The following is a 25,543-nucleotide window of genomic DNA, read 5'->3' on the forward strand; positions in this document are numbered from 1 at the left end:
TGCATGTTGCAGAGATTCAGCTGCACACAGCTTCCTCGTTAGTATAGTGGACAGTATCTCCGCCTGTCACGCGGAAGACCGGGGTTCGATTCCCCGACGGGGAGAGAATATGTTTTTTCTGAACCTACGGCCGAAAAACCTGAAAGGGTTTTGGAGCAGCAAGGTGCGACGTGCTAAAGACAATGCGTTGGCCGGGAATCGAACCCGGGTCAACTGCTTGGAAGGCAGCTATGCTCACCACTATACCACCAACGCCACAAACAAGCACACCATTGTTTTGCTGAAAGACCCTCAGTGCAAATTTTCCCCTGGGAAAGATGACAAAACTCTGTCATTTCCACTGCGGGACACATGCACGCTTGGTGGAAAATTGTGGTTTCTGTAGTGTAGTGGTCATCACGTTCGCCTTACACGCGAAAGGTCCCTGGTTCGAAACCAGGCAGAAACATGCCTTTAGTTCTTGTCTTTTGTCTGACACTATGGGCAAGCCTGTCATCACACCTCATTAGTAGATGGGAACAATCTATATTTTGTGTTAGGCCTTATTAAGACAATTGCGAGCACAGGAAGCAATCATGCCATCCCCGTGCTGTTGTTGTGCCTTCTGCGCTTGGCTTCGGATGTGGAAAAAAACAGAATAAAACAATTACACCTTGTGGACATTCATCCGTCATGCCTGAAGGGTTCCGCTATCAACTGTGGGCCGGTTAGCTCAGTTGGTTAGAGCGTGGTGCTAATAACGCCAAGGTCGCGGGTTCGATCCCCGTACGGGCCAAAAGTTCTTCTCTTTGTTTTGCTATATCATGCTTTCAGACTGTCATCTGTCAAGCAGAGGCAAATGATGAATCAGGTAAATAACGTACACTGAAGTTATACACTCAAACTTATAGTTTTTAAAGCTGTTCTCAGTGGCATTCACACAGTCAAAACCTTCGTTGGAGAATGCGGGCATCGATCCCGCTGCCTCTCGCATGCTAAGCGAGCGCTCTACCATTTGAGCTAATTCCCCTTGAAGAAACAGGAGCTGTTAGCCTCTCATGACAACAGCATAACATTTAGAAGGCTGAAGCATGTTGATCAGAGGTGACTCACTTCAGCAGTAGCACAGGGAGAACTATGCACAGTTTCAGGTTTCTGGGAATTCACATCACTGACAAGCTCAATCACCATGCATTGCCTAATGAAAAAGGCACAAGAACACACATACCTTCTGTGAAGATTGAGAAGGGGCCAGTATTACCTGTTGCATGTTGCAGAGATTCAGCTGCAACAGCTTCCTCGTTAGTATAGTGGACAGTATCTCCGCCTGTCACGCGGAAGACCGGGGTTCGTTTCCCCGACGGGGAGAGAATATGTTTTTTCTGAACCTACAGCCGAAAAACCTGAAAAGGTTTTGGAGCAGCAAGGTGCGACGCGCTAAAGGCAATGCGTTGGCCGGGAATCGAACCCGGGTCAACTGCTTGGAAGGCAGCTATGCTCACCACTATACCACCAACGCCACAAACAAGCACACCATTGTTTTGCTGAAAGACCCTCAGTGCAAATTTTCCCCTGGGAAAGATGACCAAACTCTGTCATTTCCACTGCGGGACACATGCACGCTTGGTGGAAAATTGTGGTTTCTGTAGTGTAGTGGTCATCACGTTCGCCTTACACGCGAAAGGTCCCTGGTTCGAAACCAGGCAGAAACATGCCTTTAGTTCTTGTCTTTTGTCTGACACTATGGGCAAGCCTGTCATCACACCTCATTAGTAGATGGGAACAATCTATATTTTGTGTTAGGCCTTATTAAGACAATTGCTAGCACAGGAAGCAATCATGCCATCCCCGTGCTGTTGTTGTGCCTTCTGCGCTTGGCTTCGGATGTGGAAAAAAACAGAATAAAACAATTACACCTTGTGGACATTCATCCGTCATGCCTGAAGGGTTCTGCTATCAACTGTGGGCCGGTTAGCTCAGTTGGTTAGAGCGTGGTGCTAATAACGCCAAGGTCGTGGGTTCGATCCCCGTACGGGCCAAAAATTCTTCTCTTTGTTTTGCTATATCATGCTTTCAGACGGTCATCTGTCAAGCAGAGGCAAATGGTGAATCAGGTAAATAACGTACACTGAAGTTATACACTCAAACTTATAGTTTTTAAAGCTGTTCTCAGTGGCATTCACACAGTCAAAACCTTCGTTGGAGAATGCGGGCATCGATCCCGCTACCTCTCGCATGCTAAGCGAGCGCTCTACCATTTGAGCTAATTCCCCTTGAAGAAACAGGAGCTGTTAGCCTCTCATGACAACAGCATAACATTTAGAAGGCTGAAGCATGTTGATCAGAGGTGACTCACTTCAGCAGTAGCACAGGGAGAACTATGCACAGTTTCAGGTTTCTGGGACTTCACATCACTGACAAGCTCACTCACCATGCATTCCCTAATGAAAAAGGCACAAGAACACACACACCTTCTGTGAAGATTGAGAAGGGGCCAGTATTACCTGTTGCATGTTGCAGAGGTTCAGCTGCACACAGCTTCCTCGTTAGTATAGTGGACAGTATCTCCGCCTGTCACGCGGAAGACCGGGGTTCGATTCCCCGACGGGGAGAGAGTATGTTTTTTCTGAACCTACGGCCGAAAAATCTGAAAAGGTTTTGGAGCAGCGAGGTGCGACGCGCTAAAGGCAATGCGTTGGCCGGGAATCGAACCCGGGTCAACTGCTTGGAAGGCAGCTATGCTCACCACTATACCACCAACGCCACAAACAAGCACACCGATGTTTTGCTGAAAGACCCTCAGTGTAAATTTTCCCCTGGGAAAGATGACCAAACTCTGTCATTTCCACTGCGGGACACATGCACGCTTGGTGGAAAATTGTGGTTTCTGTAGTGTAGTGGTCATCACGTTCGCCTTACACGCGAAAGGTCCCTGGTTCGAAACCAGGCAGAAACATGCCTTTAGTTCTTGTCTTTTGTCTGACACTATGGGCAAGCCTGTCATCACACCTCATTAGTAGATGGGAACAATCTATATTTTGTGTTAGGCCTTATTAAGACAATTGCGAGCACAGGAAGCAATCATGCCATCCCCGTGCTGTTGTTGTGCCTTCTGCGCTTGGCTTCGGATGTGGAAAAAAACAGAATAAAACAATTACACCTTGTGGACATTCATCCGTCATGCCTGAAGGGTTTATCAACTGTGGGCCGGTTAGCTCAGTTGGTTAGAGCGTGGTGCTAATAACGCCAAGGTCGCGGGTTCGATCCCCGTACGGGCCAAAAGTTCTTCTCTTTGTTTTGCTATATCATGCTTTCAGACGGTCATCTGTCAAGCAGAGGCAAATGGTGAATCAGGTAAATAACGTACACTGAAGTTATACACTCAAACTTATAGTTTTTAAAGCTGTTCTAAGTGGCATTCACACAGTCAAAACCTTCGTTGGAGAATGCGGGCATCGATCCCGCTACCTCTCGCATGCTAAGCGAGCGCTCTACCATTTGAGCTAATTCCCCTTGAAGAAACAGGAGCTGTTAGCCTCTCATGACAACAGCATAACATTTAGAAGGCTGAAGCATGTTGATCAGAGGTGACTCACTTCAGCAGTAGCACAGGGAGAACTATGCACAGTTTCAGGTTTCTGGGACTTCACATCACTGACAAGCTCACTCACCATGCATTCCCTAATGAAAAAGGCACAAGAACACACACACCTTCTGTGAAGATTGAGAAGGGGCCAGTATTACCTGTTGCATGTTGCAGAGATTCAGCTGCACACAGCTTCCTCGTTAGTATAGTGGACAGTATCTCCGCCTGTCACGCGGAAGACCGGGGTTCGATTCCCCGACGGGGAGAGAGTATGTTTTTTCTGAACCTACGGCCGAAAAACCTGAAAAGGTTTTGGAGCAGCGAGGTGCGACGCGCTAAAGGCAATGCGTTGGCCGGGAATCGAACCCGGGTCAACTGCTTGGAAGGCAGCTATGCTCACCACTATACCACCAACACCACAAACAAGCACACCATTGTTTTGCTGAAAGACCCTCAGTGCAAATTTTCCCCTGGGAAAGATGACCAAACTCTGTCATTTCCGCTGCGGGACACATGCACGCTTGGTGGAAAATTGTGGTTTCTGTAGTGTAGTGGTCATCACGTTCGCCTTACACGCGAAAGGTCCCTGGTTCGAAACCAGGCAGAAACATGCCTTTAGTTCTTGTCTTTTGTCTGACACTATGGGCAAGCCTGTCATCACACCTCATTAGTAGATGGGAACAATCTATATTTTGTGTTAGGCCTTATTAAGACAATTGCGAGCACAGGAAGCAATCATGCCATCCCCGTGCTGTTGTTGTGCCTTCTGCGCTTGGCTTCGGATGTGGAAAAAAACAGAATAAAACAATTACACCTGGTGGACATTCATCCGTCATGCCTGAAGGGTTCAGCTTTCAACTGTGGGCCGGTTAGCTCAGTTGGTTAGAGCGTGGTGCTAATAACGCCAAGGTCGCGGGTTCGATCCCCGTACGGGCCAAAAGTTCTTCTCTTTGTTTTGCTATATCATGCTTTCAGACGGTCATCTGTCAAGCAGAGGCAAATGGTGAATCAGGTAAATAACGTACACTGAAGTTATACACTCAAACTTATAGTTTTTAAAGCTGTTCTCAGTGGCATTCACACAGTCAAAACCTTCGTTGGAGAATGCGGGCATCGATCCCGCTACCTCTCGCATGCTAAGCGAGCGCTCTACCATTTGAGCTAATTCCCCTTGAAGAAACAGGAGCTGTTAGCCTCTCATGACAACAGCATAACATTTAGAAGGCTGAAGCATGTTGCTCAGAGGTGACTCACTTCAGCAGTAGCACAGGGAGAACTATGCACAGTTTCAGGTTTCTGGGACTTCACATCACTGACAAGCTCACTCACCATGCATTCCCTAATGAAAAATGCACAAGAACACACACACCTTCTGTGAAGATTGAGAAGGGCCCAGTATTACCTGTTGCATGTTGCAGAGATTCAGCTGCACACAGCTTCCTCGTTAGTATAGTGGACAGTATCTCCGCCTGTCACGCGGAAGACCGGGGTTCGATTCCCCGACGGGGAGAGAGTATGTTTTTTCTGAACCTACGGCCGAAAAACCTGAAAAGATTTTGGAGCAGCGAGGTGCGACGCGCTAAAGGCAATGCGTTGGCCGGGAATCGAACCCGGGTCAACTGCTTGGAAGGCAGCTATGCTCACCACTATACCACCAACGCCACAAACAAGCACACCATTGTTTTGCTGAAAGACCCTCAGTGTAAATTTTCCCCTGGGAAAGATGACCAAACTCTGTCATTTCCACTGCGGGACACATGCACGCTTGGTGGAAAATTGTGGTTTCTGTAGTGTAGTGGTCATCACGTTCGCCTTACACGCGAAAGGTCCCTGGTTCGAAACCAGGCAGAAACATGCCTTTAGTTCTTGTCTTTTGTCTGACACTATGGGCAAGCCTGTCATCACACCTCATTAGTAGATGGGAACAATCTATATTTTGTGTTAGGCCTTATTAAGACAATTGCGAGCACAGGAAGCAATCATGCCATCCCCGTGCTGTTGTTGTGCCTTCTGCGCTTGGCTTCGGATGTGGAAAAAAACAGAATAAAACAATTACACCTTGTGGACATTCATCCGTCATGCCTGAAGGGTTCCGCTTTCAACTGTGGGCCGGTTAGCTCAGTTGGTTAGAGCGTGGTGCTAATAACGCCAAGGTCGCGGGTTCGATCCCCGTACGGGCCAAAAGTTCTTCTCTTTGTTTTGCTATATCATGCTTTCAGACGGTCATCTGTCAAGCAGAGGCAAATGGTGAATCAGGTAAATAACGTACACTGAAGTTATACACTCAAACTTATAGTTTTTAAAGCTGTTCTCAGTGGCATTCACACAGTCAAAACCTTCGTTGGAGAATGCGGGCATCGATCCCGCTACCTCTCGCATGCTAAGCGAGCGCTCTACCATTTGAGCTAATTCCCCTTGAAGAAACAGGAGCTGTTAGCCTCTCATGACAACAGCATAACATTTAGAAGGCTGAAGCATGTTGATCAGAGGTGACTCACTTCAGCAGTAGCACAGGGAGAACTATGCACAGTTTCAGGTTTCTGGGACTTCACATCACTGACAAGCTCACTCACCATGCATTCCCTAATGAAAAAGGCACAAGAACACACACACCTTCTGTGAAGATTGAGAAGGGGCCAGTATTACCTGTTGCATGTTGTAGAGATTCAGCTGCACACAGCTTCCTCGTTAGTATAGTGGACAGTATCTCCGCCTGTCACGCGGAAGACCGGGGTTCGATTCCCCGACGGGGAGAGAGTATGTTTTTTCTGAACCTACGGCCGAAAAACCTGAAAAGGTTTTGGAGCAGCGAGGTGCGACGCGCTAAAGGCAATGCGTTGGCCGGGAATCGAACCCGGGTCAACTGCTTGGAAGGCAGCTATGCTCACCACTATACCACCAACACCACAAACAAGCACACCATTGTTTTGCTGAAAGACCCTCAGTGTAAATTTTCCCCTGGGAAAGATGACCAAACTCTGTCATTTCCACTGCGGGACACATGCACGCTTGGTGGAAAATTGTGGTTTCTGTAGTGTAGTGGTCATCACGTTCGCCTTACACGCGAAAGGTCCCTGGTTCGAAACCAGGCAGAAACATGCCTTTAGTTCTTATCTTTTGTCTGACACTATGGGCAAGCCTGTCATCACACCTCATTAGTAGATGGGAACAATCTATATTTTGTGTTAGGCCTTATTAAGACAATTGCGAGCACAGGAAGCAATCATGCCATCCCCGTGCTGCTGTTGTGCCTTCTGCGCTTGGCTTCGGATGTGGAAAAAAACAGAATAAAACAATTACACCTGGTGGACATTCATCCGTCATGCCTGAAGGGTTCCGCTTTCAACTGTGGGCCGGTTAGCTCAGTTGGTTAGAGCGTGGTGCTAATAACGCCAAGGTCGCGGGTTCGATCCCCGTACGGGCCAAAAATTCTTCTCTTTGTTTTGCTATATCATGCTTTCAGACGGTCATCTGTCAAGCAGAGGCAAATGGTGAATCAGGTAAATAACGTACACTGAAGTTATACACTCACACTTATAGTTTTTAAAGCTGTTCTCAGTGGCATTCACACAGTCAAAACCTTCGTTGGAGAATGCGGGAATCGATCCCGCTACCTCTCGCATGCTAAGCGAGCGCTCTACCATTTGAGCTAATTCCCCTTGAAGAAACAGGAGCTGTTAGCCTCTCATGACAACAGCATAACATTTAGAAGGCTGAAGCATGTTGATCAGAGGTGACTCACTTCAGCAGTAGCACAGGGAGAACTATGCACAGTTTCAGGTTTCTGGGACTTCACATCACTGACAAGCTCACTCACCATGCATTCCCTAATGAAAAAGGCACAAGAACACACACACCTTCTGTGAAGATTGAGAAGGGGCCAGTATGACCTGTTGCATGTTGCAGAGATTCAGCTGCACACAGCTTCCTCGTTAGTATAGTGGACAGTATCTCCGCCTGTCACGCGGAAGACCGGGGTTCGATTCCCCGACGGGGAGAGAATATGTTTTTTCTGAACCTACGGCCGAAAAACCTGAAAGGGTTTTGGAGCAGCAAGGTGCGACGTGCTAAAGACAATGCGTTGGCCGGGAATCGAACCCGGGTCAACTGCTTGGAAGGCAGCTATGCTCACCACTATACCACCAACGCCACAAACAAGCACACCATTGTTTTGCTGAAAGACCCTCAGTGCAAATTTTCCCCTGGGAAAGATGACAAAACTCTGTCATTTCCACTGCGGGACACATGCACGCTTGGTGGAAAATTGTGGTTTCTGTAGTGTAGTGGTCATCACGTTCGCCTTACACGCGAAAGGTCCCTGGTTCGAAACCAGGCAGAAACATGCCTTTAGTTCTTGTCTTTTGTCTGACACTATGGGCAAGCCTGTCATCACACCTCATTAGTAGATGGGAACAATCTATATTTTGTGTTAGGCCTTATTAAGACAATTGCGAGCACAGGAAGCAATCATGCCATCCCCGTGTTGTTGTTGTGCCTTCTGCGCTTGGCTTCGGATGTGGAAAAAAACAGAATAAAACAATTACACCTGGTGGACATTCATCCGTCATGCCTGAAGGGTTCTGCTATCAACTGTGGGCCGGTTAGCTCAGTTGGTTAGAGCGTGGTGCTAATAACGCCAAGGTCGCGGGTTCGATCCCCGTACGGGCCAAAAATTCTTCTCTTTGTTTTGCTATATCATGCTTTCAGACGGTCATCTGTCAAGCAGAGGCAAATGGTGAATCAGGTAAATAACGTACACTGAAGTTATACACTCAAACTTATAGTTTTTAAAGCTGTTCTCAGTGGCATTCACACAGTCAAAACCTTCATTGGAGAATGCGGGCATCGATCCCGCTACCTCTCGCATGCTAAGCGAGCGCTCTACCATTTGAGCTAATTCCCCTTAAAGAAACAGGAGCTGTTAGCCTCTCATGACAACAGCATAACATTTAGAAGGCTGAAGCATGTTGCTCAGAGGTGACTCACTTCAGCAGTAGCACAGGGAGAACTATGCACAGTTTCAGGTTTCTGGGACTTCACATCACTGACAAGCTCACTCACCATGCATTCCCTAATGAAAAAGGCACAAGAACACACACACCTTCTGTGAAGATTGAGAAGGGGCCAGTATTACCTGTTGCATGTTGCAGAGATTCAGCTGCACACAGCTTCCTCGTTAGTATAGTGGACAGTATCTCCGCCTGTCACGCGGAAGACCGGGGTTCGATTCCCCGACGGGGAGAGAGTATGTTTTTTCTGAACCTACGGGCGAAAAACCTGAAAAGGTTTTGGAGCAGCGAGGTGCGACGCGCTAAAGGCAATGCGTTGGCCGGGAATCGAACCCGGGTCAACTGCTTGGAAGGCAGCTATGCTCACCACTATACCACCAACGCCACAAACAAGCACACCATTGTTTTGCTGAAAGACCCTCAGTGCAAATTTTCCCCTGGGAAAGATGACCAAACTCTGTCATTTCCACTGCGGGACACATGCACGCTTGGTGGAAAATTGTGGTTTCTGTAGTGTAGTGGTCATCACGTTCGCCTTACACGCGAAAGGTCCCTGGTTCGAAACCAGGCAGAAACATGCCTTTAGTTCTTGTCTTTTGTCTGACACTATGGGCAAGCCTGTCATCACACCTCATTAGTAGATGGGAACAATCTATATTTTGTGTTAGGCCTTATTAAGACAATTGCTAGCACAGGAAGCAATCATGCCATCCCCGTGCTGTTGTTGTGCCTTCTGCGCTTGGCTTCGGATGTGGAAAAAAACAGAATAAAACAATTACACCTTGTGGACATTCATCCGTCATGCCTGAAGGGTTCTGCTATCAACTGTGGGCCGGTTAGCTCAGTTGGTTAGAGCGTGGTGCTAATAACGCCAAGGTCGCGGGTTCGATCCCCGTACGGGCCAAAAGTTCTTCTCTTTGTTTTGCTATATCATGCTTTCAGACGGTCATCTGTCAAGCAGAGGCAAATGGTGAATCAGGTAAATAACGTACACTGAAGTTATACACTCAAACTTATAGTTTTTAAAGCTGTTCTCAGTGGCATTCACACAGTCAAAACCTTCGTTGGAGAATGCGGGCATCGATCCCGCTACCTCTCGCATGCTAAGCGAGCGCTCTACCATTTGAGCTAATTCCCCTTGAAGAAACAGGAGCTGTTAGCCTCTCATGACAACAGCATAACATTTAGAAGGCTGAAGCATGTTGATCAGAGGTGACTCACTTCAGCAGTAGCACAGGGAGAACTATGCACAGTTTCGGGTTTCTGGGTCTTCACATCACTGACAAGCTCACTCACCATGCATTCCCTAATGAAAAAGGCACAAGAACACACACACCTTCTGTGAAGATTGAGAAGGGGCCAGTATTACCTGTTGCATGTTGTAGAGATTCAGCTGCACACAGCTGCCTCGTTAGTATAGTGGACAGTATCTCCGCCTGTCACGCGGAAGACCGGGGTTCGATTCCCCGACGGGGAGAGAGTATGTTTTTTCTGAACCTACGGCCGAAAAACCTGAAAAGATTTTGGAGCAGCGAGGTACGACGCGCTAAAGGCAATGCGTTGGCCGGGAATCGAACCCGGGTCAACTGCTTGGAAGGCAGCTATGCTCACCACTATACCACCAACGCCACAAACAAGCACACCATTGTTTTGCTGAAAGACCCTCAGTGTAAATTTTCCCCTGGGAAAGATGACCAAACTCTGTCATTTCCACTGCGGGACACATGCACGCTTGGTGGAAAATTGTGGTTTCTGTAGTGTAGTGGTCATCACGTTCGCCTTACACGCGAAAGGTCCCTGGTTCGAAACCAGGCAGAAACATGCCTTTAGTTCTTGTCTTTTGTCTGACACTATGGGCAAGCCTGTCATCACACCTCATTAGTAGATGGGAACAATCTATATTTTGTGTTAGGCCTTATTAAGACAATTGCGAGCACAGGAAGCAATCATGCCATCCCCGTGCTGTTGTTGTGCCTTCTGCGCTTGGCTTCGGATGTGGAAAAAAACAGAATAAAACAATTACACCTGGTGGACATTCATCCGTCATGCCTGAAGGGTTCAGCTTTCAACTGTGGGCCGGTTAGCTCAGTTGGTTAGAGCGTGGTGCTAATAACGCCAAGGTCGCGGGTTCGATCCCCGTACGGGCCAAAAGTTCTTCTCTTTGTTTTGCTATATCATGCTTTCAGACGGTCATCTGTCAAGCAGAGGCAAATGGTGAATCAGGTAAATAACGTACACTGAAGTTATACACTCAAACTTATAGTTTTTAAAGCTGTTCTCAGTGGCATTCACACAGTCAAAACCTTCGTTGGAGAATGCGGGCATCGATCCCGCTACCTCTCGCATGCTAAGCGAGCGCTCTACCATTTGAGCTAATTCCCCTTGAAGAAACAGGAGCTGTTAGCCTCTCATGACAACAGCATAACATTTAGAAGGCTGAAGCATGTTGATCAGAGGTGACTCACTTCAGCAGTAGCACAGGGAGAACTATGCACAGTTTCAGGTTTCTGGGACTTCACATCACTGACAAGCTCACTCACCATGCATTCCCTAATGAAAAATGCACAAGAACACACACACCTTCTGTGAAGATTGAGAAGGGCCCAGTATTACCTGTTGCATGTTGCAGAGATTCAGCTGCACACAGCTTCCTCGTTAGTATAGTGGACAGTATCTCCGCCTGTCACGCGGAAGACCGGGGTTCGATTCCCCGACGGGGAGAGAATATGTTTTTTCTGAACCTACGGCCGAAAAACCTGAAAAGGTTTTGGAGCAGCAAGGTGCGACGTGCTAAATGCAATGCGTTGGCCGGGAATCGAACCCGGGTCAACTGCTTGGAAGGCAGCTATGCTCACCACTATACCACCAACGCCACAAACAAGCACACCATTGTTTTGCTGAAAGACCCTCAGTGCAAATTTTCCCCTGGGAAAGATGACCAAACTCTGTCATTTCCACTGCGGGACACATGCACGCTTGGTGGAAAATTGTGGTTTCTGTAGTGTAGTGGTCATCACATTCGCCTTACACGCGAAAGGTCCCTGGTTCGAAACCAGGCAGAAACATGCCTTTAGTTCTTGTCTTTTGTCTGACACTATGGGCAAGCCTGTCATCACACCTCATTAGTAGATGGGAACAATCCATATTTTGTGTTAGGCCTTATTAAGACAATTGCGAGCACAGGAAGCAATCATGCCATCCCCGTGCTGTTGTTGTGCCTTCTGCGCTTGGCTTCGGATGTGGAAAAAAACAGAATAAAACAATTACACCTTGTGGACATTCATCCGTCATGCCTGAAGGGTTCTGCTATCAACTGTGGGCCGGTTAGCTCAGTTGGTTAGAGCGTGGTGCTAATAACGCCAAGGTCGCGGGTTCGATCCCCGTACGGGCCAAAAGTTCTTCTCTTTGTTTTGCTATATCATGCTTTCAGACGGTCATCTGTCAAGCAGAGGCAAATGGTGAATCAGGTAAATAACGTACACTGAAGTTATACACTCAAACTTACAGTTTTTAAAGCTGTTCTCAGTGGCATTCACACAGTCAAAACCTTCGTTGGAGAATGCGGGCATCGATCCCGCTACCTCTCGCATGCTAAGCGAGCGCTCTACCATTTGAGCTAATTCCCCTTGAAGAAACAGGAGCTGTTAGCCTCTCATGACAACAGCATAACATTTAGAAGGCTGAAGCATGTTGATCAGAGGTGACTCACTTCAGCAGTAGCACAGGGAGAACTATGCACAGTTTCGGGTTTCTGGGACTTCACATCACTGACAAGCTCACTCACCATGCATTCCCTAATGAAAAAGGCACAAGAACACACACACCTTCTGTGAAGATTGAGAAGGGGCCAGTATTACCTGTTGCATGTTGTAGAGATTCAGCTGCACACAGCTTCCTCGTTAGTATAGTGGACAGTATCTCCGCCTGTCACGCGGAAGACCGGGGTTCGATTCCCCGACGGGGAGAGAGTATGTTTTTTCTGAACCTACGGCCGAAAAACCTGAAAAGATTTTGGAGCAGCGAGGTACGACGCGCTAAAGGCAATGCGTTGGCCGGGAATCGAACCCGGGTCAACTGCTTGGAAGGCAGCTATGCTCACCACTATACCACCAACGCCACAAACAAGCACACCATTGTTTTGCTGAAAGACCCTCAGTGTAAATTTTCCCCTGGGAAAGATGACCAAACTCTGTCATTTCCACTGCGGGACACATGCACGCTTGGTGGAAAATTGTGGTTTCTGTAGTGTAGTGGTCATCACGTTCGCCTTACACGCGAAAGGTCCCTGGTTCGAAACCAGGCAGAAACATGCCTTTAGTTCTTGTCTTTTGTCTGACACTATGGGCAAGCCTGTCATCACACCTCATTAGTAGATGGGAACAATCTATATTTTGTGTTAGGCCTTATTAAGACAATTGCGAGCACAGGAAGCAATCATGCCATCCCCGTGCTGTTGTTGTGCCTTCTGCGCTTGGCTTCGGATGTGGAAAAAAACAGAATAAAACAATTACACCTGGTGGACATTCATCCGTCATGCCTGAAGGGTTCAGCTTTCAACTGTGGGCCGGTTAGCTCAGTTGGTTAGAGCGTGGTGCTAATAACGCCAAGGTCGCGGGTTCGATCCACGTACGGGCCAAAAGTTCTTCTCTTTGTTTTGCTATATCATGCTTTCAGACGGTCATCTGTCAAGCAGAGGCAAATGGTGAATCAGGTAAATAACGTACACTGAAGTTATACACTCAAACTTATAGTTTTTAAAGCTGTTCTCAGTGGCATTCACACAGTCAAAACCTTCGTTGGAGAATGCGGGCATCGATCCCGCTACCTCTCGCATGCTAAGCGAGCGCTCTACCATTTGAGCTAATTCCCCTTGAAGAAACAGGAGCTGTTAGCCTCTCATGACAACAGCATAACATTTAGAAGGCTGAAGCATGTTGATCAGAGGTGACTCACTTCAGCAGTAGCACAGCGAGAACTATGCACAGTTTCAGGTTTCTGGGACTTCACATCACTGACAAGCTCACTCACCATGCATTCCCTAATGAAAAAGGCACAAGAACACACACACCTTCTGTGAAGATTGAGAAGGGGCCAGTATTACCTGTTGCATGTTGCAGAGATTCAGCTGCACACAGCTTCCTCGTTAGTATAGTGGACAGTATCTCCGCCTGTCACGCGGAAGACCGGGGTTCGATTCCCCGACGGGGAGAGAATATGTTTTTTCTGAACCTACGGCCGAAAAACCTGAAAAGGTTTTGGAGCAGCAAGGTGCGACGTGCTAAATGCAATGCGTTGGCCGGGAATCGAACCCGGGTCAACTGCTTGGAAGGCAGCTATGCTCACCACTATACCACCAACGCCACAAACAAGCACACCATTGTTTTGCTGAAAGACCCTCAGTGCAAATTTTCCCCTGGGAAAGATGACCAAACTCTGTCATTTCCACTGCGGGACACATGCACGCTTGGTGGAAAATTGTGGTTTCTGTAGTGTAGTGGTCATCACGTTCGCCTTACACGCGAAAGGTTCCTGGTTCGAAACCAGGCAGAAACATGCCTTTAGTTCTTGTCTTTTGTCTGACACTATGGGCAAGCCTGTCATCACACCTCATTAGTAGATGGGAACAATCTATATTTTGTGTTAGGCCTTGTTAAGACAATTGCGAGCACAGGAAGCAATCATGCCATCCCCGTGCTGTTGTTGTGCCTTCTGCGCTTGGCTTCGGATGTGGAAAAAAACAGAATAAAACAATTACACCTGGTGGACATTCATCCGTCATGCCTGAAGGGTTCCGCTTTCAACTGTGGGCCGGTTAGCTCAGTTGGTTAGAGCGTGGTGCTAATAACGCCAAGGTCGCGGGTTCGATCCCCGTACGGGCCAAAAATTCTTCTCTTTGTTTTGCTATATCATGCTTTCAGACGGTCATCTGTCAAGCAGAGGCAAATGGTGAATCAGGTAAATAACGTACACTGAAGTTATACACTCACACTTATAGTTTTTAAAGCTGTTCTCAGTGGCATTCACACAGTCAAAACCTTCGTTGGAGAATGCGGGCATCGATCCCGCTACCTCTCGCATGCTAAGCGAGCGCTCTACCATTTGAGCTAATTCCCCTTGAAGAAACAGGAGCTGTTAGCCTCTCATGACAACAGCATAACATTTAGAAGGCTGAAGCATGTTGATCAGAGGTGACTCACTTCAGCAGTAGCACAGGGAGAACTATGCACAGTTTCAGGTTTCTGGGACTTCACATCACTGACAAGCTCACTCACCATGCATTCCCTAATGAAAAAGGCACAAGAACACACACACCTTCTGTGAAGATTGAGAAGGGGCCAGTATGACCTGTTGCATGTTGCAGAGATTCAGCTGCACACAGCTTCCTCGTTAGTATAGTGGACAGTATCTCCGCCTGTCACGCGGAAGACCGGGGTTCGATTCCCCGACGGGGAGAGAATATGTTTTTTCTGAACCTACGGCCGAAAAACCTGAAAGGGTTTTGGAGCAGCAAGGTGCGACGTGCTAAAGACAATGCGTTGGCCGGGAATCGAACCCGGGTCAACTGCTTGGAAGGCAGCTATGCTCACCACTATACCACCAACGCCACAAACAAGCACACCATTGTTTTGCTGAAAGACCCTCAGTGCAAATTTTCCCCTGGGAAAGATGACAAAACTCTGTCATTTCCACTGCGGGACACATGCACGCTTGGTGGAAAATTGTGGTTTCTGTAGTGTAGTGGTCATCACGTTTGCCTTACACGCGAAAGGTCCCTGGTTCGAAACCAGGCAGAAACATGCCTTTAGTTCTTGTCTTTTGTCTGACACTATGGGCAAGCCTGTCATCACACCTCATTAGTAGATGGGAACAATCTATATTTTGTGTTAGGCCTTATTAAGACAATTGCGAGCACAGGAAGCAATCATGCCATCCCCGTGTTGTTGTTGTGCCTTCTGCGCTTGGCTTCGGATGTGGAAAAAAACAGAATAAAACAATTACACCTGGTGGACATTCATCCGTCATGCCTGAAGGGTTCTGCTATCAACTGTGGGCCGGTTAGCTCAGTTGGTTAGAGCGTGGTGCTAATAACGCCAAGGTCGCGGGTTCGATCCCCGTACGGGCCAAAAATTCTTCTCTTTGTTTTGCTATATCATGCTTTCAGACGGTCATCTGTCAAGCAGAGGCAAATGGTGAATCAGGTAAATAACGTACACTGAAGTTATACACTCAAACTTATAGTTTTTAAAGCTGTTCTCAGTGGCATTCACACAGTCAAAACCTTCATTGGAGAATGCGGGCATCGATCCCGCTACCTCTCGCATGCTAAGCGAGCGCTCTACCATTTGAGCTAATTCCCCTTAAAGAAACAGGAGCTGTTAGCCTCTCATGACAACAGCATAACATTTAGAAGGCTGAAGCATGTTGCTCAGAGGTGACTCACTTCAGCAGTAGCACAGGGAGAACTATGCACAGTTTCAGGTTTCTGGGACTTCACATCACTGACAAGCTCACTCACCATGCATTCCCTAATGAAAAAGGCACAAGAACACACACACCTTCTGTGAAGATTGAGAAGGGGCCAGTATTACCTGTTGCATGTTGCAGAGATTCAGCTGCACACAGCTTCCTCGTTAGTATAGTGGACAGTATCTCCGCCTGTCACGCGGAAGACCGGGGTTCGATTCCCCGACGGGGAGAGAGTATGTTTTCTCTGAACCTACGGCCGAAAAACCTGAAAAGGTTTTGGAGCAGCGAGGTGCGACGCGCTAAAGGCAATGCGTTGGCCGGGAATCGAACCCGGGTCAACTGCTTGGAAGGCAGCTATGCTCACCACTATACCACCAACGCCACAAACAAGCACACCATTGTTTTGCTGAAAGACCCTCAGTGTAAATTTTCCCCTGGGAAAGATGACCAAACTCTGTCATTTCCACTGCGGGACACATGCACGCTTGGTGGAAAATTGTGGTTTCTGTAGTGTAGTGGTCATCACGTTCGCCTTACACGCGAAAGGTCCCTGGTTCGAAACCAGGCAGAAACATGCCTTTAGTTCTTGTCTTTTGTCTGACACTATGGGCAAGCCTGTCATCACACCTCATTAGTAGATGGGAACAATCTATATTTTGTGTTAGGCCTTATTAAGACAATTGCGAGCACAGGAAGCAATCATGCCATCCCCGTGCTGTTGTTGTGCCTTCTGCGCTTGGCTTCGGATGTGGAAAAAAACAGAATAAAACAATTACACCTTGTGGACATTCATCCGTCATGCCTGAAGGGTTCCGCTATCAACTGTGGGCCGGTTAGCTCAGTTGGTTAGAGCGTGGTGCTAATAACGCCAAGGTCGCGGGTTCGATCCCCGTACGGGCCAAAAGTTCTTCTCTTTGTTTTGCTATATCATGCTTTCAGACTGTCATCTGTCAAGCAGAGGCAAATGGTGAATCAGGTAAATAACGTACACTGAAGTTATACACTCAAACTTATAGTTTTTAAAGCTGTTCTCAGTGGCATTCACACAGTCAAAACCTTCGTTGGAGAATGCGGGCATCGATCCCGCTGCCTCTCGCATGCTAAGCGAGCGCTCTACCATTTGAGCTAATTCCCCTTGAAGAAACAGGAGCTGTTAGCCTCTCATGACAACAGCATAACATTTAGAAGGCTGAAGCATGTTGATCAGAGGTGACTCACTTCAGCAGTAGCACAGGGAGAACTATGCACAGTTTCAGGTTTCTGGGAATTCACATCACTGACAAGCTCAATCACCATGCATTGCCTAATGAAAAAGGCACAAGAACACACATACCTTCTGTGAAGATTGAGAAGGGGCCAGTATTACCTGTTGCATGTTGCAGAGATTCAGCTGCAACAGCTTCCTCGTTAGTATAGTGGACAGTATCTCCGCCTGTCACGCGGAAGACCGGGGTTCGTTTCCCCGACGGGGAGAGAATATGTTTTTTCTGAACCTACAGCCGAAAAACCTGAAAAGGTTTTGGAGCAGCAAGGTGCGACGCGCTAAAGGCAATGCGTTGGCCGGGAACCGAACCCGGGTCAACTGCTTGGAAGGCAGCTATGCTCACCACTATACCACCAACGCCACAAACAAGCACACCATTGTTTTGCTGAAAGACCCTCAGTGCAAATTTTCCCGTGGGAAAGATGACCAAACTCTGTCATTTCCACTGCGGGACACATGCACGCTTGGTGGAAAATTGTGGTTTCTGTAGTGTAGTGGTCATCACGTTCGCCTTACACGCGAAAGGTCCCTGGTTCGAAACCAGGCAGAAACATGCCTTTAGTTCTTGTCTTTTGTCTGACACTATGGGCAAGCCTGTCATCACACCTCATTAGTAGATGTGAACAATCTATATTTTGTGTTAGACCTTATTAAGACAATTGCGAGCACAGGAAGCAATCATGCCATCCCCGTGCTGTTGTTGTGCCTTCTGCGCTTGGCTTCGGATGTGGAAAAAAACAGAATAAAACAATTACACCTGGTGGACATTCATCCGTCATGCCTGAAGGGTTCTGCTATCAACTGTGGGCCGGTTAGCTCAGTTGGTTAGAGCATGGTGCTAATAACGCCAAGGTCGCGGGTTCGAACCCTGTACGGGCCAAAAATTCTTCTCTTTGTTTTGCTATATCATGCTTTCAGACGGTCATCTGTCAAGCAGAGGCAAATGGTGAATCAGGTAAATAACGTACACTGAAGTTATACACTCAAACTTATAGTTTTTAAAGCTGTTCTCAGTGGCATTCACACAGTCAAAACCTTCGTTGGAGAATACGGGCATCGATCCCGCTACCTCTCGCATGCTAAGCGAGCGCTCTACCATTTGAGCTAATTCCCCTTGAAGAAACAGGAGCTGTTAGCCTCTCATGACAACAGCATAACATTTAGAAGGCTGAAGCATGTTGATCAGAGGTGACTCACTTCAGCAGTAGCACAGGGAGAACTATGCACAGTTTCAGGTTTCTGGGACTTCACATCACTGACAAGCTCACTCACCATGCATTCCCTAATGAAAAAGGCACAAGAACACACACACCTTCTGTGAAGATTGAGAAGGGGCCAGTATTACCTGTTGCATGTTGTAGAGATTCAGCTGCACACAGCTTCCTCGTTAGTATAGTGGACAGTATCTCCGCCTGTCACGCGGAAGACCGGGGTTCGATTCCCCGACGGGGAGAGAGTATGTTTTTTCTGAACCTACGGCCGAAAAACCTGAAATGCGTTGGCCGGGAATCGAACCCGGGTCAACTGCTTGGAAGGCAGCTATGCTCACCACTATACCACCAACACCACAAACAAGCACACCATTGTTTTGCTGAAAGACCCTCAGTGTAAATTTTCCCCTGGGAAAGATGACCAAACTCTGTCATTTCCACTGCGGGACACATGCACGCTTGGTGGAAAATTGTGGTTTCTGTAGTGTAGTGGTCATCACGTTCACCTTACACGCGAAAGGTCCCTGGTTCGAAACCAGGCAGAAACATGCCTTTAGTTCTTATCTTTTGTCTGACACTATGGGCAAGCCTGTCATCACACCTCATTAGTAGATGGGAACAATCTATATTTTGTGTTAGGCCTTATTAAGACAATTGCGAGCACAGGAAGCAATCATGCCATCCCCGTGCTGTTGTTGTGCCTTCTGCGCTTGCCTTCGGATGTGGAAAAAAACAGAATAAAACAATTACACCTTGTGGACCTTCATCCGTCATGCCTGAAGGGTTCCTTTATCAACGGTGGGCCGGTTAGCTCAGTTGGTTAGAGCGTGGTGCTAATAACGCCAAGGTTGCGGGTTCGATCCCCGTACGGGCCAAAAGTTCTTCTCTTTGTTTTGCTATATCATGCTTTCAGACGGTCATCTGTCAAGCAGAGGCAAATGGTGAATCAGGTAAATAACGTACACTGAAGTTATACACTCAAACTTATAGTTTTTAAAGCTGTTCTCAGTGGCATTCACACAGTCAAAACCTTCGTTGGAGAATGCGGGCATCGATCCCGCTACCTCTCGCATGCTAAGCGAGCGCTCTACCATTTGAGCTAATTCCCCTTGAAGAAACAGCAGCTGTTAGCCTCTCATGACAACAGCATAACATTTAGAAGGCTGAAGCATGTTGATCAGAGGTGACTCACTTCAGCAGTAGCACAGGGAGAACTATGCACAGTTTCAGGTTTCTGGGACTTCACATCACTGACAAGCTCACTCACCATGCATTCCCTAATGAAAAAGGCACAAGAACACACACACCTTCTGTGAAGATTGAGAAGGGGCCAGTATTACCTGTTGCATGTTGCAGAGATCCAGCTGCACACAGCTTCCTCGTTAGTATAGTGGACAGTATCTCCGCCTGTCACGCGGAAGACCGGGGTTCGATTCCCCGACGGGGAGAGAGTATGTTTTTTCTGAACCTACGGCCGAAAAACCTGAAAGGGTTTTGGAGCAGCGAGGTGCGACGCGCTAAAGGCAATGCGTTGGCCGGGAATCGAACCCGGGTCAACTGCTTGGAAGGCAGCTATGCTCACCACTATACCACCAACGCCACAAACAAGCACACCATTGTTTTGCTGAAAGACCCTCAGTGCAAATTTTCCCCTGGGAAAGATGACCAAACTCTGTCATTTCCACTGCGGGACACATGCACGCTTGGTGGAAAATTGTGGTTTCTGTAGTGTAGTGGTCATCACGTTCGCCTTACACGCGAAAGGTCCCTGGTTCGAAACCAGGCAGAAACATGCCTTTAGTTCTTGTCTTTTGTCTGACACTATGGGCAAGCCTGTCATCACACCTCATTAGTAGATGGTGTTAAGAAACAGTAAATATTAATATTAAAGGTATTTTTCAGCTGATCAGACAAAATGACATTTAATCCAAAAACCTGATTATGATTAAGAGAATGAAGTGTCATGTGAGTGATCTTGTTTGGGCTGACTCAAGTGTCTGAAACTAGTGAGTTGTTTCTGGATATTGGACCTGAACTGTGTATGTGGGTGAGTGTGCAAAGGACAGTTAGGCTGACACCTCAAAACTGAATGTCCAGTATGTAGCATGTAATGCAGAAGTCAGCGCCTAAGCAGCAGAGATGAGGCCGGAGGACACATAGAAAACAGTAGTAATCAATAAATGATTTAACTTAATCAGTTAGAAACAGTTGCTGAGGAACCGCTTAACTGACCTTTGCACAGGATGTATGGGTGGGATTTTGGGGATATAAGGTCTTGCAAATGTAAGGATCATTGAACTTCTTCTACTGAAACTCTGTCTGAGTGGAAGGGGTTCCCAGAGCTCTGTTGTAATAAATTGCTAATTTGCTGAAGATCTAAGTATCCTGTCTCTCTATCAACTCTACTTCGGGCTTCCATCAAAAGAATCAAGGGGAACGCACTGGAGCAGTTGAGGGTAGTGCTGATTTTCCCAACAATTTGGAGGCACCGCTGGGATGGAGGTTTGGAGTTAGAGTGAATTCGGACCTCAGAGACGATCCTGTGAACCACTAGTCCAGCTGCAGCAATAAAATCAGGTAAGCAGAGCCTGTTTAATCGAAATCTGCAGATTGGTCTAAGCTAAATTTTGGACACAGTGGTCTCATTTGATTGCCTCCATCTAAAACAATAGAGAGACTGGATCTGGGCACATTGTAAATATCTAAATTGGGGTGAAATTTGGGGCATTGTATGTAGGTCTATCGTTTTGTTTGTGGCTTGCTCGCTTGAGGGATGAATGGGACCATATAAGGGGTGAAGTACTTTTAGAGTATGAGTGTCTAGTTTAATTTAAAGAGTAGTTTAAAAAGTGTGAACGGGGGTCCTTAGGGAAAAGTGGGCAGTACTCCCACGAAACCACGGACGTGGCAACCCCACCTGGATTCGGACGCGGGCCAGTAAAGCTAGGTTTTGGCGGTTCCTCGGGGTTGGTGGTCCTAGAAATACCGAAGTTCTATGACTGGGTTATAGAGCGATTCTGTGTATGGCGTTTTGTCAGAGACAAGTAATCTGTCTGTATGTTTAGGTTAAAATATTGTATAGCGCAATCGGCTGCGTGCACACTGGTGCGTAGTTGTGAAGTTGCTGCATACTAGTTTTAACTGTGTGAATGTGGTTTAAAATATTGTATAGCGCAATCGGCTGCGTGCACACTGGTGCGTAGTTGTGAAGTTGCTGCATACTAGTTTTAACTGTGTGAATGGGTGTGCAAGCCGAGAGGGCTTGAGTGTGATTGGGGAGGCAGTTACAGGTATTTGCTTCCGTCAGGGACGGCTATTTGAGGATAGAAGTAAGCACGGCTCGGCCGGCTGGTCAGGGACCAGGAGTACCTAGCGTTGTGTAAAAGGAAACACACAAGAGTTGTCCTAGTGCGTTTAGGATGATCTTGTCATACACAGAGTATTGCTGTACATTTGAGCATTAAAAGAAAAGGGGTTTGAGTCCTCTAGCAATGTGCTTTGCTTAATGTTGTCTGTGTCTGCGGGGTGAAATTAAAATTGTAAATTATAGTGCCTGTAAAATTTGTAAAATTAAGCTAAGTGATTGTGTGTGGCAGTGAGTGAGAGAGTGATTGTGTGTGGCAGTGAGTGAGAGAGTGATTGGGTGGGGCAGTGTGTGTGTTTGTGTGTGGGGCAGAGAGAGTGTGTGACAGTGGATGAGAAAGTGTGTATGTGACAGAGTGTGTGAGAGTAGGTGAATATTGCAGTAAGAGGGTGTGAGCGTGTGTATGTGACGGATTGTGTGAGTGTGTGTATATTGCAGTGAGTGTGTGTGAGCGTGTGCATGTGACAGAGGGTTTGAGAGTGTGTGTACATTGCAGTGAGAGTGTGTGAGCATGTGCATGTGATGGAGTGTGTGAGAGTGTGTATATTGCAATGAGAGTGTGTGTGAGAGTGTGTATATTGCAGTGAGAGTGTGTGTAAGCATGTGTGGAGCTCCGTCGGGCTCCGGTGAGAGGTATGAGTGGATGAATGTACAGAGTGGTGTGTGAGAGAAAATAAGAAGTACGGACGAGTCCCACTGCAGGGGAGGAGTCCAAGGCAGAGTAGGTGGTTAAAGTTGGGCCAATTCACAGAATTGGGAAAGGTTTCCTTTTGTACATTAACATTCTAGGAAAACACATTATAAAAATAGAAAAAGGATCAGTTCAGGAGGAAAAGAGAGGGCAATACACAGTAAAGATGGGGGATAGAGGTATACAGGAGGGAGAATCTTATACGTGGGGATCCATGAACAAGCAGATAGAAAATTTAATAAAAAGATTATGGGGTGGTAAGCAAGACAAAGCAACTAAAAAGGGGGAGGCAGAATTGAGGACAAGAATTAGCTTAATTCTGGAGGAGTAAGGGTACAAACCAGACACATGAGGGGTTAAATTGGCCTTAATATGGGATCAGTGGAGAAGGGCAAAAGCAGAACAGGATAGGGCCCAGAAGCAACTAGAGAAGGCTAGTATTCTAGCTAAAAAATATGGAAGTTCAGAATACAAAGCACTTGTGCCTATAAAAAAAATAAAAAATCCAGCTACTGTCCGCATTTCCTATTGTATTGCATATTGTATTTAAGTGTAAACTGAGTTTATCATTCAGCGATATGCCAAATTATTTATATTCTTTTTTTTAGACTCTGAATGGGGGATACTGCTAGGGTAATAAAATAAAGTTCTAAATCAATATTATAATATAAGATCATGAGCATGAGTTTTCATGGCATTTAAAACTAGATTGGGCTTATACAATGTCACATGTAAAACATTTAATGAGCTCTATAGTTTTCTTGCTGCAGCACAAACAGAATCAGCTGAGCAATATACAATTGTGTAATCTGCATAATAGTGAATTTTGCAGTCTGAGGTAGAAGCAGAGCCAGCAATATAATTTAGGAATATATTAAACAAAACCGGACCAAAGATTTAACCTTGTGGTACACATTTAAGATACAGATGCTAAATCTGATTTATAATTATTCAATGACATGCATTGTTTTAGTTTTGGGTCCACTCCAGAGCAGTTTTATCAAAGCCAATCATTTCTAAATTCTTTAAAAGAGGTATGGGAGTAAAGGTAATAGTGATGGTAATAAATAAAATATGTACATAATTAATAAACTATGGGTACGTGGGGCCTTGCACAGGCTTTCACGGGCAACACCAGCTAGTGCATTTATGACAGTACGACGTACCTGGGTTTGCGCTCCCTAACTGTGCCCTGCAGGAACACTACAGCACTGAATGTTGATAAAACTGTGCTGCTACGCTGTGTGTGGTTCAGTGGGATAGGCTGGTTAGCCAAAGACGGGTAAGATCCCAACATATGACAAAGGGACAACCTAAGGCAGGCACAGTCTCGATCTGACCACCACATGCAATTCAACAGACCACGGAGAAATATCTCTGAAGTGTTCCAAGAAGGGAAGAGGAGTTGACAATGCAGGGGGAGAAAAGGGAGGCGCAGGCAAAGGGGTGTGTCTCCGTGAAAGTCTGGGCATGGTGGCCTGGCCCAACAGACAATTGGAGCAAATTTGTGGTAAATTTCTGCAACAGAACGAAGTTCTGTTTCAGAAAAAGGGGGAAATATAAATAGATCCATTGTTACCTTTACCACCTTTAGTTTAACCATTATTTTTTGGGCAATTCAAAAACTTTTTGCTTTTTTCAGCTTTGAAAATTTTTAGGTTATCAGTTTTCAAACTTTTTGGCTGATGAAACCACCACTATGCAGATGGGCAATTGCTTTCAGTAAAGGTAAAAAAAAAACAAAAAAAAAACCTAACTTTAACTAAACTTTTAAGACACACCCAATCCTAATTTTAAATACAAAATATAAACAGTACATGACATGCTCAATCCTGATTTTAAAATAAGAAATAAAGATAGTTACAAATTTAGGAAATGTGTGGGTTTAATAAATTGTTTAAGTAAGTGTCAGTAGAGTAAATGAGTATGAAGAGTAGTTATTTATCACAGGAAAAAAAAAAACTTAAAACACTAAATAAAACAAACTAGATCTGGAAATCAGGTTTTCATAAAATCTCTGACAAAATAACATAAGACAAGTAAATAGTACACTGAGGAAAAAGTGGGAACGAGATACAGGACATGCGGACAGAAGCAGGAAAATGTAAAATATAACTGTCTATGTGATTAGTTGGAGTCATGGGGAGTAGTTAGAAGAAAGGGACTGTGTGCAGGGGAAGGCGTGTGAGCCAAAGGAGGATAATAATTGATAATTTGGATAATTAGAGGTAGCAATTAAATGGAAAGAAACAGCAAAATGTTAGGAATCTGAAAGCACCTGTGACAGTAAACTGAGAATCAGGACACTTGAAGGAGGTAAGAAAACAACAATTGGGCTAAATTAGAGCTAAATTGGAGCTCCAGTCTATTATGATAAATGTCCATTAACCGACTTAATTTGCAGGAAGGAGACATGAAGGACCACATAAAAGACTTTCAAATGGAATAGAAACCCTGAAACACCCAACAACATGTGTTCAATGAATATAAATAAGTCTCGTTTCAGATTTTACACAACAGGTGGGAGAAAAAGCTGAGGACGGCTTGGACCATTCCAGTAGCAAAGGGGGTCTTATTTCGCCACTACAAGAGAAAAGGGAATGAGCCTCGCTGGATTTGGCCATTCCGGATGACAGAGAAAACAATGCACACAGTCCGGATGAAGGGCAGAGGGTCCACCTGGTACCAGTGGAGCCAGTTCACCACATCAGCAGCACCACCTGAGAGATCACAGTCAGAGGCAGAGAGAGACGCAAGAGCAGCAAAGGCGTCTGACCCAGCTTAAGGCCGGCAGCAGGAGGGAGGGGTGACGTCCCCCGCAGCAGGGGCCTCACAGCAGCAGCAACACCAGCAAGAAGGGGACCCTTTCCCCGCAGCACAGGGGTCTCACTCACAGCGAGTGAGTGAGAGAACTCACTACACACAGCAGTAATTTGTTGCGTCAAAACCCAGCACACACACAGACATTACAC

At 46.4% G+C, this 25,543-nt stretch overlaps 67 non-coding genes across 67 annotated transcripts; 39 read left to right on the forward strand and 28 right to left on the reverse strand.

Annotated features, from left to right (window-relative positions):
• The first annotated feature begins 32 nt into the window (after positions 1-32).
• On the forward strand, positions 33-104 carry trnad-guc (transfer RNA aspartic acid (anticodon GUC)). Its single transcript has one exon. It is a non-coding gene; the product is annotated as a tRNA-Asp (tRNA).
• Positions 105-183: 79 nt separating this feature from the next.
• trnag-ucc (transfer RNA glycine (anticodon UCC)) lies at positions 184-255 on the reverse strand. The gene has a single exon. It is a non-coding gene; the product is annotated as a tRNA-Gly (tRNA).
• A 120-nt stretch (positions 256-375) lies between these two features.
• On the forward strand, positions 376-448 carry trnav-uac (transfer RNA valine (anticodon UAC)). Its single transcript has one exon. It is a non-coding gene; the product is annotated as a tRNA-Val (tRNA).
• A 253-nt stretch (positions 449-701) lies between these two features.
• trnai-aau (transfer RNA isoleucine (anticodon AAU)) lies at positions 702-775 on the forward strand. Its single transcript has one exon. It is a non-coding gene; the product is annotated as a tRNA-Ile (tRNA).
• Positions 776-936: 161 nt separating this feature from the next.
• On the reverse strand, positions 937-1,009 carry trnaa-agc (transfer RNA alanine (anticodon AGC)). The gene has a single exon. It is a non-coding gene; the product is annotated as a tRNA-Ala (tRNA).
• A 417-nt stretch (positions 1,010-1,426) lies between these two features.
• trnag-ucc (transfer RNA glycine (anticodon UCC)) lies at positions 1,427-1,498 on the reverse strand. Its single transcript has one exon. It is a non-coding gene; the product is annotated as a tRNA-Gly (tRNA).
• A 120-nt stretch (positions 1,499-1,618) lies between these two features.
• On the forward strand, positions 1,619-1,691 carry trnav-uac (transfer RNA valine (anticodon UAC)). Its single transcript has one exon. It is a non-coding gene; the product is annotated as a tRNA-Val (tRNA).
• Positions 1,692-2,179: 488 nt separating this feature from the next.
• trnaa-agc (transfer RNA alanine (anticodon AGC)) lies at positions 2,180-2,252 on the reverse strand. The gene has a single exon. It is a non-coding gene; the product is annotated as a tRNA-Ala (tRNA).
• A 267-nt stretch (positions 2,253-2,519) lies between these two features.
• trnad-guc (transfer RNA aspartic acid (anticodon GUC)) lies at positions 2,520-2,591 on the forward strand. The gene has a single exon. It is a non-coding gene; the product is annotated as a tRNA-Asp (tRNA).
• A 79-nt stretch (positions 2,592-2,670) lies between these two features.
• Positions 2,671-2,742, reverse strand: trnag-ucc (transfer RNA glycine (anticodon UCC)). Its single transcript has one exon. It is a non-coding gene; the product is annotated as a tRNA-Gly (tRNA).
• Positions 2,743-2,862: 120 nt separating this feature from the next.
• Positions 2,863-2,935, forward strand: trnav-uac (transfer RNA valine (anticodon UAC)). Its single transcript has one exon. It is a non-coding gene; the product is annotated as a tRNA-Val (tRNA).
• A 249-nt stretch (positions 2,936-3,184) lies between these two features.
• On the forward strand, positions 3,185-3,258 carry trnai-aau (transfer RNA isoleucine (anticodon AAU)). Its single transcript has one exon. It is a non-coding gene; the product is annotated as a tRNA-Ile (tRNA).
• Positions 3,259-3,419: 161 nt separating this feature from the next.
• Positions 3,420-3,492, reverse strand: trnaa-agc (transfer RNA alanine (anticodon AGC)). Its single transcript has one exon. It is a non-coding gene; the product is annotated as a tRNA-Ala (tRNA).
• Positions 3,493-3,759: 267 nt separating this feature from the next.
• trnad-guc (transfer RNA aspartic acid (anticodon GUC)) lies at positions 3,760-3,831 on the forward strand. The gene has a single exon. It is a non-coding gene; the product is annotated as a tRNA-Asp (tRNA).
• A 271-nt stretch (positions 3,832-4,102) lies between these two features.
• trnav-uac (transfer RNA valine (anticodon UAC)) lies at positions 4,103-4,175 on the forward strand. Its single transcript has one exon. It is a non-coding gene; the product is annotated as a tRNA-Val (tRNA).
• Positions 4,176-4,428: 253 nt separating this feature from the next.
• Positions 4,429-4,502, forward strand: trnai-aau (transfer RNA isoleucine (anticodon AAU)). The gene has a single exon. It is a non-coding gene; the product is annotated as a tRNA-Ile (tRNA).
• Positions 4,503-4,663: 161 nt separating this feature from the next.
• trnaa-agc (transfer RNA alanine (anticodon AGC)) lies at positions 4,664-4,736 on the reverse strand. The gene has a single exon. It is a non-coding gene; the product is annotated as a tRNA-Ala (tRNA).
• A 267-nt stretch (positions 4,737-5,003) lies between these two features.
• On the forward strand, positions 5,004-5,075 carry trnad-guc (transfer RNA aspartic acid (anticodon GUC)). The gene has a single exon. It is a non-coding gene; the product is annotated as a tRNA-Asp (tRNA).
• A 79-nt stretch (positions 5,076-5,154) lies between these two features.
• trnag-ucc (transfer RNA glycine (anticodon UCC)) lies at positions 5,155-5,226 on the reverse strand. The gene has a single exon. It is a non-coding gene; the product is annotated as a tRNA-Gly (tRNA).
• Positions 5,227-5,346: 120 nt separating this feature from the next.
• trnav-uac (transfer RNA valine (anticodon UAC)) lies at positions 5,347-5,419 on the forward strand. Its single transcript has one exon. It is a non-coding gene; the product is annotated as a tRNA-Val (tRNA).
• Positions 5,420-5,672: 253 nt separating this feature from the next.
• On the forward strand, positions 5,673-5,746 carry trnai-aau (transfer RNA isoleucine (anticodon AAU)). The gene has a single exon. It is a non-coding gene; the product is annotated as a tRNA-Ile (tRNA).
• A 161-nt stretch (positions 5,747-5,907) lies between these two features.
• On the reverse strand, positions 5,908-5,980 carry trnaa-agc (transfer RNA alanine (anticodon AGC)). Its single transcript has one exon. It is a non-coding gene; the product is annotated as a tRNA-Ala (tRNA).
• Positions 5,981-6,247: 267 nt separating this feature from the next.
• trnad-guc (transfer RNA aspartic acid (anticodon GUC)) lies at positions 6,248-6,319 on the forward strand. The gene has a single exon. It is a non-coding gene; the product is annotated as a tRNA-Asp (tRNA).
• Positions 6,320-6,590: 271 nt separating this feature from the next.
• trnav-uac (transfer RNA valine (anticodon UAC)) lies at positions 6,591-6,663 on the forward strand. The gene has a single exon. It is a non-coding gene; the product is annotated as a tRNA-Val (tRNA).
• Positions 6,664-6,916: 253 nt separating this feature from the next.
• Positions 6,917-6,990, forward strand: trnai-aau (transfer RNA isoleucine (anticodon AAU)). The gene has a single exon. It is a non-coding gene; the product is annotated as a tRNA-Ile (tRNA).
• Positions 6,991-7,151: 161 nt separating this feature from the next.
• On the reverse strand, positions 7,152-7,224 carry trnaa-agc (transfer RNA alanine (anticodon AGC)). The gene has a single exon. It is a non-coding gene; the product is annotated as a tRNA-Ala (tRNA).
• Positions 7,225-7,491: 267 nt separating this feature from the next.
• Positions 7,492-7,563, forward strand: trnad-guc (transfer RNA aspartic acid (anticodon GUC)). The gene has a single exon. It is a non-coding gene; the product is annotated as a tRNA-Asp (tRNA).
• A 79-nt stretch (positions 7,564-7,642) lies between these two features.
• Positions 7,643-7,714, reverse strand: trnag-ucc (transfer RNA glycine (anticodon UCC)). The gene has a single exon. It is a non-coding gene; the product is annotated as a tRNA-Gly (tRNA).
• A 120-nt stretch (positions 7,715-7,834) lies between these two features.
• trnav-uac (transfer RNA valine (anticodon UAC)) lies at positions 7,835-7,907 on the forward strand. Its single transcript has one exon. It is a non-coding gene; the product is annotated as a tRNA-Val (tRNA).
• A 253-nt stretch (positions 7,908-8,160) lies between these two features.
• trnai-aau (transfer RNA isoleucine (anticodon AAU)) lies at positions 8,161-8,234 on the forward strand. Its single transcript has one exon. It is a non-coding gene; the product is annotated as a tRNA-Ile (tRNA).
• Positions 8,235-8,395: 161 nt separating this feature from the next.
• trnaa-agc (transfer RNA alanine (anticodon AGC)) lies at positions 8,396-8,468 on the reverse strand. The gene has a single exon. It is a non-coding gene; the product is annotated as a tRNA-Ala (tRNA).
• A 267-nt stretch (positions 8,469-8,735) lies between these two features.
• On the forward strand, positions 8,736-8,807 carry trnad-guc (transfer RNA aspartic acid (anticodon GUC)). Its single transcript has one exon. It is a non-coding gene; the product is annotated as a tRNA-Asp (tRNA).
• Positions 8,808-8,886: 79 nt separating this feature from the next.
• On the reverse strand, positions 8,887-8,958 carry trnag-ucc (transfer RNA glycine (anticodon UCC)). The gene has a single exon. It is a non-coding gene; the product is annotated as a tRNA-Gly (tRNA).
• A 120-nt stretch (positions 8,959-9,078) lies between these two features.
• trnav-uac (transfer RNA valine (anticodon UAC)) lies at positions 9,079-9,151 on the forward strand. The gene has a single exon. It is a non-coding gene; the product is annotated as a tRNA-Val (tRNA).
• A 253-nt stretch (positions 9,152-9,404) lies between these two features.
• On the forward strand, positions 9,405-9,478 carry trnai-aau (transfer RNA isoleucine (anticodon AAU)). Its single transcript has one exon. It is a non-coding gene; the product is annotated as a tRNA-Ile (tRNA).
• A 161-nt stretch (positions 9,479-9,639) lies between these two features.
• On the reverse strand, positions 9,640-9,712 carry trnaa-agc (transfer RNA alanine (anticodon AGC)). Its single transcript has one exon. It is a non-coding gene; the product is annotated as a tRNA-Ala (tRNA).
• Positions 9,713-10,130: 418 nt separating this feature from the next.
• trnag-ucc (transfer RNA glycine (anticodon UCC)) lies at positions 10,131-10,202 on the reverse strand. The gene has a single exon. It is a non-coding gene; the product is annotated as a tRNA-Gly (tRNA).
• Positions 10,203-10,322: 120 nt separating this feature from the next.
• On the forward strand, positions 10,323-10,395 carry trnav-uac (transfer RNA valine (anticodon UAC)). The gene has a single exon. It is a non-coding gene; the product is annotated as a tRNA-Val (tRNA).
• Positions 10,396-10,648: 253 nt separating this feature from the next.
• Positions 10,649-10,722, forward strand: trnai-aau (transfer RNA isoleucine (anticodon AAU)). Its single transcript has one exon. It is a non-coding gene; the product is annotated as a tRNA-Ile (tRNA).
• Positions 10,723-10,883: 161 nt separating this feature from the next.
• On the reverse strand, positions 10,884-10,956 carry trnaa-agc (transfer RNA alanine (anticodon AGC)). The gene has a single exon. It is a non-coding gene; the product is annotated as a tRNA-Ala (tRNA).
• Positions 10,957-11,223: 267 nt separating this feature from the next.
• Positions 11,224-11,295, forward strand: trnad-guc (transfer RNA aspartic acid (anticodon GUC)). Its single transcript has one exon. It is a non-coding gene; the product is annotated as a tRNA-Asp (tRNA).
• Positions 11,296-11,374: 79 nt separating this feature from the next.
• On the reverse strand, positions 11,375-11,446 carry trnag-ucc (transfer RNA glycine (anticodon UCC)). Its single transcript has one exon. It is a non-coding gene; the product is annotated as a tRNA-Gly (tRNA).
• Positions 11,447-11,892: 446 nt separating this feature from the next.
• Positions 11,893-11,966, forward strand: trnai-aau (transfer RNA isoleucine (anticodon AAU)). Its single transcript has one exon. It is a non-coding gene; the product is annotated as a tRNA-Ile (tRNA).
• A 161-nt stretch (positions 11,967-12,127) lies between these two features.
• On the reverse strand, positions 12,128-12,200 carry trnaa-agc (transfer RNA alanine (anticodon AGC)). The gene has a single exon. It is a non-coding gene; the product is annotated as a tRNA-Ala (tRNA).
• Positions 12,201-12,467: 267 nt separating this feature from the next.
• Positions 12,468-12,539, forward strand: trnad-guc (transfer RNA aspartic acid (anticodon GUC)). The gene has a single exon. It is a non-coding gene; the product is annotated as a tRNA-Asp (tRNA).
• A 79-nt stretch (positions 12,540-12,618) lies between these two features.
• Positions 12,619-12,690, reverse strand: trnag-ucc (transfer RNA glycine (anticodon UCC)). The gene has a single exon. It is a non-coding gene; the product is annotated as a tRNA-Gly (tRNA).
• Positions 12,691-12,810: 120 nt separating this feature from the next.
• trnav-uac (transfer RNA valine (anticodon UAC)) lies at positions 12,811-12,883 on the forward strand. The gene has a single exon. It is a non-coding gene; the product is annotated as a tRNA-Val (tRNA).
• Positions 12,884-13,371: 488 nt separating this feature from the next.
• On the reverse strand, positions 13,372-13,444 carry trnaa-agc (transfer RNA alanine (anticodon AGC)). Its single transcript has one exon. It is a non-coding gene; the product is annotated as a tRNA-Ala (tRNA).
• A 267-nt stretch (positions 13,445-13,711) lies between these two features.
• trnad-guc (transfer RNA aspartic acid (anticodon GUC)) lies at positions 13,712-13,783 on the forward strand. The gene has a single exon. It is a non-coding gene; the product is annotated as a tRNA-Asp (tRNA).
• Positions 13,784-13,862: 79 nt separating this feature from the next.
• trnag-ucc (transfer RNA glycine (anticodon UCC)) lies at positions 13,863-13,934 on the reverse strand. The gene has a single exon. It is a non-coding gene; the product is annotated as a tRNA-Gly (tRNA).
• A 446-nt stretch (positions 13,935-14,380) lies between these two features.
• Positions 14,381-14,454, forward strand: trnai-aau (transfer RNA isoleucine (anticodon AAU)). The gene has a single exon. It is a non-coding gene; the product is annotated as a tRNA-Ile (tRNA).
• A 161-nt stretch (positions 14,455-14,615) lies between these two features.
• On the reverse strand, positions 14,616-14,688 carry trnaa-agc (transfer RNA alanine (anticodon AGC)). The gene has a single exon. It is a non-coding gene; the product is annotated as a tRNA-Ala (tRNA).
• Positions 14,689-14,955: 267 nt separating this feature from the next.
• Positions 14,956-15,027, forward strand: trnad-guc (transfer RNA aspartic acid (anticodon GUC)). Its single transcript has one exon. It is a non-coding gene; the product is annotated as a tRNA-Asp (tRNA).
• Positions 15,028-15,106: 79 nt separating this feature from the next.
• On the reverse strand, positions 15,107-15,178 carry trnag-ucc (transfer RNA glycine (anticodon UCC)). Its single transcript has one exon. It is a non-coding gene; the product is annotated as a tRNA-Gly (tRNA).
• Positions 15,179-15,624: 446 nt separating this feature from the next.
• On the forward strand, positions 15,625-15,698 carry trnai-aau (transfer RNA isoleucine (anticodon AAU)). The gene has a single exon. It is a non-coding gene; the product is annotated as a tRNA-Ile (tRNA).
• Positions 15,699-15,859: 161 nt separating this feature from the next.
• On the reverse strand, positions 15,860-15,932 carry trnaa-agc (transfer RNA alanine (anticodon AGC)). Its single transcript has one exon. It is a non-coding gene; the product is annotated as a tRNA-Ala (tRNA).
• A 267-nt stretch (positions 15,933-16,199) lies between these two features.
• trnad-guc (transfer RNA aspartic acid (anticodon GUC)) lies at positions 16,200-16,271 on the forward strand. Its single transcript has one exon. It is a non-coding gene; the product is annotated as a tRNA-Asp (tRNA).
• A 79-nt stretch (positions 16,272-16,350) lies between these two features.
• On the reverse strand, positions 16,351-16,422 carry trnag-ucc (transfer RNA glycine (anticodon UCC)). The gene has a single exon. It is a non-coding gene; the product is annotated as a tRNA-Gly (tRNA).
• Positions 16,423-16,542: 120 nt separating this feature from the next.
• trnav-uac (transfer RNA valine (anticodon UAC)) lies at positions 16,543-16,615 on the forward strand. The gene has a single exon. It is a non-coding gene; the product is annotated as a tRNA-Val (tRNA).
• A 253-nt stretch (positions 16,616-16,868) lies between these two features.
• On the forward strand, positions 16,869-16,942 carry trnai-aau (transfer RNA isoleucine (anticodon AAU)). The gene has a single exon. It is a non-coding gene; the product is annotated as a tRNA-Ile (tRNA).
• Positions 16,943-17,103: 161 nt separating this feature from the next.
• Positions 17,104-17,176, reverse strand: trnaa-agc (transfer RNA alanine (anticodon AGC)). Its single transcript has one exon. It is a non-coding gene; the product is annotated as a tRNA-Ala (tRNA).
• Positions 17,177-17,785: 609 nt separating this feature from the next.
• On the forward strand, positions 17,786-17,858 carry trnav-uac (transfer RNA valine (anticodon UAC)). The gene has a single exon. It is a non-coding gene; the product is annotated as a tRNA-Val (tRNA).
• Positions 17,859-18,686: 828 nt separating this feature from the next.
• On the forward strand, positions 18,687-18,758 carry trnad-guc (transfer RNA aspartic acid (anticodon GUC)). Its single transcript has one exon. It is a non-coding gene; the product is annotated as a tRNA-Asp (tRNA).
• Positions 18,759-19,552: 794 nt separating this feature from the next.
• Positions 19,553-19,625, reverse strand: trnaa-agc (transfer RNA alanine (anticodon AGC)). The gene has a single exon. It is a non-coding gene; the product is annotated as a tRNA-Ala (tRNA).
• A 267-nt stretch (positions 19,626-19,892) lies between these two features.
• On the forward strand, positions 19,893-19,964 carry trnad-guc (transfer RNA aspartic acid (anticodon GUC)). The gene has a single exon. It is a non-coding gene; the product is annotated as a tRNA-Asp (tRNA).
• A 79-nt stretch (positions 19,965-20,043) lies between these two features.
• Positions 20,044-20,115, reverse strand: trnag-ucc (transfer RNA glycine (anticodon UCC)). Its single transcript has one exon. It is a non-coding gene; the product is annotated as a tRNA-Gly (tRNA).
• Positions 20,116-20,235: 120 nt separating this feature from the next.
• On the forward strand, positions 20,236-20,308 carry trnav-uac (transfer RNA valine (anticodon UAC)). Its single transcript has one exon. It is a non-coding gene; the product is annotated as a tRNA-Val (tRNA).
• The last annotated feature ends 5,235 nt before the right edge of the window (positions 20,309-25,543 follow it).

Source organism: Astyanax mexicanus, unplaced genomic scaffold, assembly GCF_023375975.1.
Source record: "Astyanax mexicanus isolate ESR-SI-001 unplaced genomic scaffold, AstMex3_surface scaffold_39, whole genome shotgun sequence".
In the NCBI taxonomy this organism is placed as follows: Eukaryota; Metazoa; Chordata; class Actinopteri; order Characiformes; family Acestrorhamphidae; genus Astyanax; species Astyanax mexicanus.